We start from the raw sequence: 8,486 nt of genomic DNA, 5'->3' as shown, positions 1-8,486 counted from the left end.
GCTACTAAATACTTTATTGTAGATATTAAGTCTTTCAGGTGTGGTTGAATTGACAACTCAGCTGCTAATACTTGAGAATATTCTTTGGCTCCCCTTGTGTCGAATCAATAAAATTGGGTTGAATACTCTACCCTTGAAAACTGTTGCGATCCCCTATACTTGTGGGTTATCAGTCGTCGCGACGTTGCCAAGAACTCTAGAACAAGAATTTGGCACCTCCCCTGCCGCAACAGAGAAGACACTAGAACCTCCCAATGCAACACCCCTCACCGTCCACACGACCGCGAAATACAACCACCACCGCTACCCAGTGACCCATTGGAGTGCCAATCGAGTAGCCCACCACCCGAGGTCATTGCTGCAGCATCCCTCTTTAAAACTCTCCCTGATGCCATAGCACGCAAACGCCCCCAACCGGAGGAAAAGCATAAACCTTCCGGCCAACCCTCAGGGTCCCACCACACAACCAATCGGATGGGGGCCATAGCCGGGCAGGAGCACGCGCCACCATGGGTGCCCTGCAAACAAGAATTGGGTTGTTGGAATGGAGAAAGCCTATCCTGGGCAGAACATCTAACCCTCGCACCCCAGCCTGCCCAGCAAACCATGTTAGATCTGGTCACTCCAGATCTCAACAGAGAGCCACCAGGAACAGGCATCTCCAGTTGCCAGGCAACCTCGGTAGTGCCAATTGTGGCCGCACTGCAACCCAGCGAATATCGCCATTTCTTCATCTTCCCACATCCACGCGCCCGCGTAGAAGGGCGGAGCCCCAACAACCGTTCGTCACCGGCACGCACACCGCCACAACCAAAAACTGTCAGGCCCCCACCACTGACTATCGACTTCTGTCGATGGCACCGTCGTAGCCATCGACCGGCGCCGCCCACAGCCCGCATCGCCGTCTGCTATCATTCGAAGATCTGAGAGAAGCCCATGATAGCGACATGTGACAACAACAACAAGCATGACCCCTCTAGCAGGCTTCTTGCCTCGCTGTCGAGCCCACTGATGGAGTCATGTACCTAGGGTAGGGTCACAGACCTGATCTAAGTACCCTGCCCGAGGACATCTTTAGAAGAGATCACCTTCCAGTCGACCTACGAGGGACTCACTCGACTGACTTGAAGGACTCGACCACGAAGACTCACTCGACCACCAGAAGGTCAAGAGGCACTCTGCACTGCAACGGTCTGTAATTAAGTAGACTTTATGATAGTAAAGACACTTTATGTGGGGCGTTACCAGTAACGCCCCGGACTTAACACACCTTAAACCCTCTCCTACGTGGGCTGGTTGGGGTCCTGGCGCACTCTATATAAGCCACCCCCCTCCACAGGTAGAAGGGTTCGGCACTCTATAATCCATATACACATAATCCACTCGACCGCCTCCGGGCTCCGAGACGTAGGGCTTTTACTTCCTCCGAGAAGGGCCTGAACTCGTACATCTCTTGTGTTTACAACCTCTCCATAGCTTGGACCTTGCCTCTCCATACCTACCCCCCCACTCTACTGTCAGACTTAGAACCACGACAGTTGGCGCCCATCGTGGGGCAGGTGTTTTAGCGATTTTGTGGAGAAGTTGCGATTCTTCCGAGTACTTTCATCATGGTGGTTGCTGGAGTTTTGGTTGAGGGTCGAGAGATCCGTCTCGGTGCTCTCACCTTCGTCGCCGACGACTCCGCCTGGCTCCAGGAGGCTCCACTCGACGTCAATGCGCTCCCCGTCCGCGGTGCGACGCATTTTCGCGCATGTGTCTGCGGCGTTCTGCTGCGGCAACCGTCGACCCCGTATCGATCGACTGCCCCATCGGTCACCCTCCCGGTCTCCTGCTAGCACAAGCGCTCGGGCCGGTCGAGGATTCAGCGGTGGGTGAGGCACGCGTTGGCTCGCCAGACGGCCACCACCCAAGTTGCGGCAATCGAGCCCGACGAATCTCTTTACGGCCTGTTCGATCTGTCGACTGGCTCCGTAGAGACTGCATCCGAGTGCGATAGCAGTGATCCAGCGGCGGAAATCCTGATGGTCGACGGGCCCCGCAGTCCCCCTGGCTTCGCCCGTGATGGCGGGGCAGGCGACGGAGGCGACCCCGCACGAGACCACGAAGAGTACCAGCCCGAGCCACTCGACTCTCTGCAAAGAGAGGAACTTGGCTGCAGGAACGTGGATGCCCTGCATACTCCCATCGCAGGAGAAACCCCCGAGGCTCGCGCCTTGGAGGAGGCACGTTTGGCCAATCTGGCCGAACACACTCGTCTGGAGAATCTTCAGCGAGCACTCGACGAGCGCGCGCGGCAACGAGTTCCCGACACCAGTCGACGTCAACTCTTCCCGCCGACTCAGGTATATCGAACCCCAATCCAGAATTTAGCAGCTGCGACCCGTATTGCAGAGTCCATCCAGCCCTCTCAGTCGGAAGCTGGCAGAGGCTTGATGCAGATCAGGGATCTGCTCCGGGCAGCAGGTGATCAGAATTCGGCCATGTCGCAGTCGCGCAACAGAATTCACAGTCGATCCGTCGCTGCGAATACGGTTCAGTCGGCTCACAGCCCCAGATCGCCTCCGCAGCATGAAGGGCGCGAGAATCGGCGGGACCAATATGGAGACCGACATGACTGAGATGATAGGCGTCGAGTGCCCAATTCCCCTCCGAGGGGTGGGTCTTACGCTCCTCGGCAGCAAGATGACAGACGTCAGCTCAGTGCCGGGCGAAGAGTTCCATTCGACCCCAGAGAACCAGGCTTCGACGCGCGATCCATTATCGTGCAAGGCTTGGTCGACCGGAACAGAGCCCATCGAGGTGGACCCGACAGAGATGCGCCCACGAGCAGTCGAGTGCATGTTTCTGGTCCGGAATGTTTCAGCAGAGCTATCAGAGCCGCAGTGATCCCTCCCAATTTCAGGTTGTCAACAGGAGTCAGCAAGTTCACTGGTGAGTCTAAGCCTGAAACTTGGCTCGAGGACTACCGAGTGGCGGTTCAGATTGGTGGTGGGAATGACGAGGTGGCCATGAAGCATTTGCCCCTCATGCTGGAAGGTTCCGCCAGAGCGTGGTTGACTCAGTTACCTCCTAGCAGCATTTACACTTGGGAAGATCTGTCCCGAGTGTTCGTCAGAACGTTTGAAGGAACTTGCAAGCGACCGGCTGGATTGACGGAGCTGCAAGTCTGCGTGTAGAAGACCAATGAGACTCTCAGGGAGTATATTCAGAGGTGGATCACTTTGCACCATACAGTGGAGAATGTGTCTGATCATCAGGTAGTCTGCGCCTTCAAGGATGGTGTCAAGAACAAAGAATTGAGTTTGAAATTTGGTCGAACCGGAGACATGACCTTGAGTCGGATGATGGAAATTGCTACCAAGTACGCCAACGGCGAAGAAGAAGACCGACTCCGAAGCAGCAAGCACAAGCCGAGTCAGTCGGAGAAGGGAAACACCAGTCGGAAACAGAAGCGGAAGGCTGAACCGGCAGCTCCTGGAGAGGCTCTGGCCGTGACTCAAGGAAAGTTTAAGGGGAAACCAAAAGGATCCCGGAACCCTAAGAAGGTAAAGGATAAAGAAGGTAACGACGTGATGGATATGCCGTGCCACATCCACACGAAGAAAGACGAAGAGGGGAATATCATTTACCCAAAGCATACCACTCGCCGATGTCGACTCCTGATCCAGCAGTTTCAAGGAAAACAGTCTAAGGACAAGAAAAAGGAGTCGGACAAGGCCGAAGGCAAGGAGGATAGTGAGGAAGGATATCCGCATATCAACTCCACTCTGATGATCTTTGCAGATGCGGAAAGCAAGAGTCGATTGAAAGTCATTAACCGTGAGGTGAACATGGTTACCCCAGAAAAAGCAAATTATTTGAAATGGTCCCAAACACCCATCACATTCGACCAATCTGATCACCCGACTCATATTGCCACCCCTGGGAGGCAAGCTTTGGTGGTCGATCCAATTGTCGAAGGCACTCGACTGACAAAGGTGCTGATGGACGATGGTAGCGGGCTGAATTTGTTGTATGCAGACACACTGAAAGGAATGGGCATTCCGATGTCCCGACTGAGCACCAGTAACATGAGCTTTCATGGAGTTATACCAGGGAAGAAAGCCGAGTCACTCGGCCAAATAGCTCTGGACGTGGTGTTTGGTGATTCGAAACATTTTCGCAAAGAGAAGTTGACGTTTGAGGTCGTGGATTTTCAGAGTGCATATCATGCCATTTTGGGGAGACCAGCTTATGCACGGTTCATGGCTCGACCATGTTACGTGTACCTCAAATTGAAGATGCCCGGCCCCAAAGGAGTGATCACTGTCACCGATGATCAGAAAAAGGCAGAAGAGTGCTTTCAGAAGGGCTCAAAGATTGCCGATTCCCAGGTGACAGCGGTCGAGTTCGAAGAATACAAGCAAAATGCAGATCCGAGTGATTTGCTGCGATCCAAGAAACCCGCCACAGAATCTGCATTTCAGTCGTCCGGTGAGACGAAGCCTGTTCACATTCACCCGACTGACCCCGATGCAGCTCCGACCCACATCTCCACAACACTCGACCCGAAATAGGAAGAAGCGCTCATCCAGTTCCTCCGTGAGAACTGGGACATTTTTGCATGGAAGCCCGCTGACATGCCAGGTGTTCCCAGGGGACTGGTTGAGCATCATCTAAGAGTCGACTCATCAGCAAAACCAGTCAAAGAGCATCTTCGGCGGTCCGCCGTCCAGAAGAGAAAAGCCATTGGTGAGGAGGTGGCTCGACTGTTGGCGGCAGGATTTATCCAAGAGATATACCACTCCGAGTGGCTCGCTAATGTCGTCATGGTTCCTAAGAAGGACAAATTGCTCCGAATGTGCATGGATTTCAAGCACATCAACCGGGCCTGCCCGAAAGATCATTTTCCTCTCCCTCGCATAGATCAAATTGTTGACTCGACCGCGGGATGCGAGAGATTGTCTTTTCTAGACGCCTACTCCGGGTACCACCAGATCCGTCTGTACGGACCCGACGAGGTAAAAACAGCTTTCATCACTCCATTCGGGTGCTTCTGCTATATCACCATACCATTCGGCCTCAAGAATGCCGGAGCCACATTTATGCGAATGATTCAGAAGTGTCTACTCACTCAAATCAGTCGGAATGTGGAAGCGTATATGGATGATATCGTCGTCAAGTCACGAAAAGGTTCCGACCTGCTCGCTGACCTCGCCGAAACATTTGCCAACCTCAGAAGGTATGATATCAAGCTCAATCCATCAAAGTGCACATTCGGAGTTCCTGGTGGCAAGTTACTCGGTTTTCTCGTTTCCGAGCGAGGGATCGACGCTAATCCAGAGAAGATCGGCACTATTCTCCGAATGAAACGCCTTGTGCGAGTGCACGATGTCCAGAAGCTTACTGGATGCTTGGCCGCATTAAGTCGATTCATCTCATGACTCGGTGAAAAGGCACTGCCTCTTTACCGACTGATGAAGAAGGCAGACAAGTTCGAGTGGACTCCAGAAGCTGATGCAGCGTTTGCTGAGCTAAAAGCTCTGCTCTCCACCCAGCCGGTGCTTGCTGCTCCAATCAGCAAAGAGCCTCTGTTGCTTTATATCGCAGCCACAGGACAAGTCGTCAGTACAGTGCTTACGGTCGAGCGGGAAGAAGAAGGAAAAGCTTTCAAAGTTCAGCGCCCAGTGTATTATTTGTCTGAAGTCTTGACTCCATCCAAGCAGAGATATCCTCATTATCAGAAGCTTGTGTATGGAATATACATGACCACAAAGAAGGTTGCTCATTATTTCTCTGATCATTCCATCACAGTCGTCAGCGACGCTCCACTATCAGAGATTTTGCACAACAGAGATGCAACTGGTCGAGTGGCGAAGTGGGCGATTGAACTTCTTCCCCTTGATATCAAGTTTGAGGCAAAGAAAGCTATTAAGTCCCAGGCAATAGCAGATTTCCTCGCCGAGTGGATTGAACAGCAACAGCCGACCGAAGTTCACTCGGAGCATTGGACCATGTTTTTTGATGGCTCTAAGATGTTGAATGGTTCCGGTGCTGGGGTTGTCCTGGTTTCCCCCAGAGGAGATAAGCTCAGATATGTGCTCCAGATTCACTTTGATTCCTCCAACAATGAGGCAGAGTACGAAGCCCTCTTATACGGATTGCGCATGGCCATTTCACTCGGCGTCCGTCGCCTGATGGTCTATGGCAATTCAGATCTAGTGGTCAACCAAGTGATGAAGGAGTGGGACGTGAGAAGCCCAGCCATGACTGGATACTGCAGTGCAGTGAGGAAGCTGGAAAAGAAGTTCGAGGGGTTGGAGCTCCATCATATACCCCGACTGAAAAATCAAGCAGCTGATGATCTAGCAAAGATAGGTTCCAAGAGAGGAGCCATTCCGAGTGGTGTGTTCTTGGAGCATATACACACTCCGTCAGTCAAAGAAGATCCTTTCGCCGAAGAAGCTCCACAGCCCAAGAGTGCCACAGATCCGACTGAGGTTGAAGTCCCGGCAGTGGTCGACTTGGTCATGGAGGTCTTGGTGGTCATTCCCGACTGGACAGTTCCGTATATCGCGTATATCCTGAGAAAAGAACTTCCGGAGGATGAGGGAGAGGCTCGACATATCGTCCGTCGATCTAAAGCCTTTACCGTAATCAAAGGACAATTATACAGAGAAAGCGCGACTGGAGTTGGTCAGAAGTGCATAACACCAGAAGAAGGTTGAATCATCCTTAATGATATCCACTCGAGAACCTGTGGTCATCATGCGTCCTCTCGGACCATCGTGGCCAAAGCATACCGAGCCGGATTTTACTGGCCAAAGGCGAATGAGATGGCAAAGGAAATAGTAGATAAGTGCGAGGGATGTCAGTTTTACTCGAATATGTCGCACAAGCCTGCATCAACTCTGAAGACCATTCCACTCGTCTGGCCTTTCGCAGTATGGGGGTTGGACATGGTCGGTCCTTTGAGAACAGGGCGAAGTGGCTTCACGCATGTACTGGTGGCAGTCGACAAGTTCACCAAGTGGATTGAGGCTAAACCAATCAAGAACCTTGACGCCGGTGCTGCTGTTAGCTTCATCAGGGAACTGATATTCAGATATGGAGTCCCGCACAGCATCATTACGGATAATGGGTCGAACTTTGACTCGGAGGAATTCAGGGATTTCTGCAACTCTCAAGGCACACGAGTCGACTACGCTTCAGTCGCCCATCCGCAGTCGAATGGACAAGTAGAGCGAGCCAATGGTCTGATTCTCAAGGGATTGAAACCCCGACTGATGCGTGATCTCAAGCATGCAGCTGGAGCTTGGGTCGACGAACTTCCCTCGGTGCTTTGGGGACCGCGGACCACACCTAATCGGTCGACCGGAAGAACTCCATTCTTCTTGGTCTACGGAGCTGAAGCAGTCTTGCCGAGTGATCTTCTCCACAATGCTCCTCGAGTTGAGATCTACAACGAAGCAGAAGCTGAACAAGCGCGGCAGGACGCAGTTGACCTTTTAGAGGAAGAAAGGGAGATGGCTCTGATCCGATCGACCATCTACCAACAAGATTTGTGTCGTTTCCACGCTAGGAATGTGAGGGGTCGAGCCTTCCAGGAAGGAGATTTAGTTCTCCGAGTGGATCAGAAGAAACAACACAAGCTTGCTCCTTCTTGGGAAGGACCCTTCATCATCACCAAAGTTCTCCATAACGTGGCGTACCGTCTTTACAACGTCGAACATAATATCGACGAGCCCCGAGCTTGGAACGCGGAACTACTCCGCCCATTTTACACTTAAGTTTATCACTCGGATGAGTTGCAATAAAGTACTTCTGTAGTTCATGGATCTCAAAATAATAGTGTCATAGTCCCTCCATGATTTTTGTCACTTTTTATTTTTTCCAATAAAATTTTCCCCTCAGTGGGTGACTTAGCTGCGAATCCGTTTCGCCTAAGTTTGTAAAAATCCTTACCGAGTGGTGAGCCAGACTCCCACTCGGAGACTTAGCTGCGAATCCGTTTCGCCTAAGTTATCAAAATACTACCGAGTGGTAAGCCAGACTTCCACTCGGAGGCTTAGCCGCGAATCCGTTTTGCCTAAGATTAAATAAAATCCTACCGAGTGGTAAGCCAGACTTCCACTCGGGGGCTTAGCTGCAGTCCAAGTACTCGCCTAAGTTATGAAAATCCTACCGAGTGGTAAGCCAGACTTCCACTCGGGGGCTTAGCTGCAGTCCAAGTACTCACCTAAGATATAGAAATCCTACCGAGTGGTAAGCCAAACTTCCACTCGGAGGCTTAGCTGCAGTCCAAGTACTCACCTAAGTTATGAAAATCCTACCAAGTGGTAAGCCAGACTTCCACTCGGAGGCTTAGCTGCAGCCCAGTGCTCGCCTAAGATATAGAAATCCTACCGAGTGAAGAGCAAACCTCTCACTCGGGGGCTTAGCTGCAGCACAGTGCTCGCCTAAGATATAGAAATCCTACCGAGTGAGGAGCAAACCTCTCACTC

The sequence above is a fragment of the Triticum dicoccoides genome, chromosome 5B (genome assembly GCF_002162155.2).
Source record: "Triticum dicoccoides isolate Atlit2015 ecotype Zavitan chromosome 5B, WEW_v2.0, whole genome shotgun sequence".
Lineage (NCBI taxonomy): Eukaryota > Viridiplantae > Streptophyta > Magnoliopsida > Poales > Poaceae > Triticum > Triticum dicoccoides.
This window is presented reverse-complemented; position numbering follows the sequence as displayed.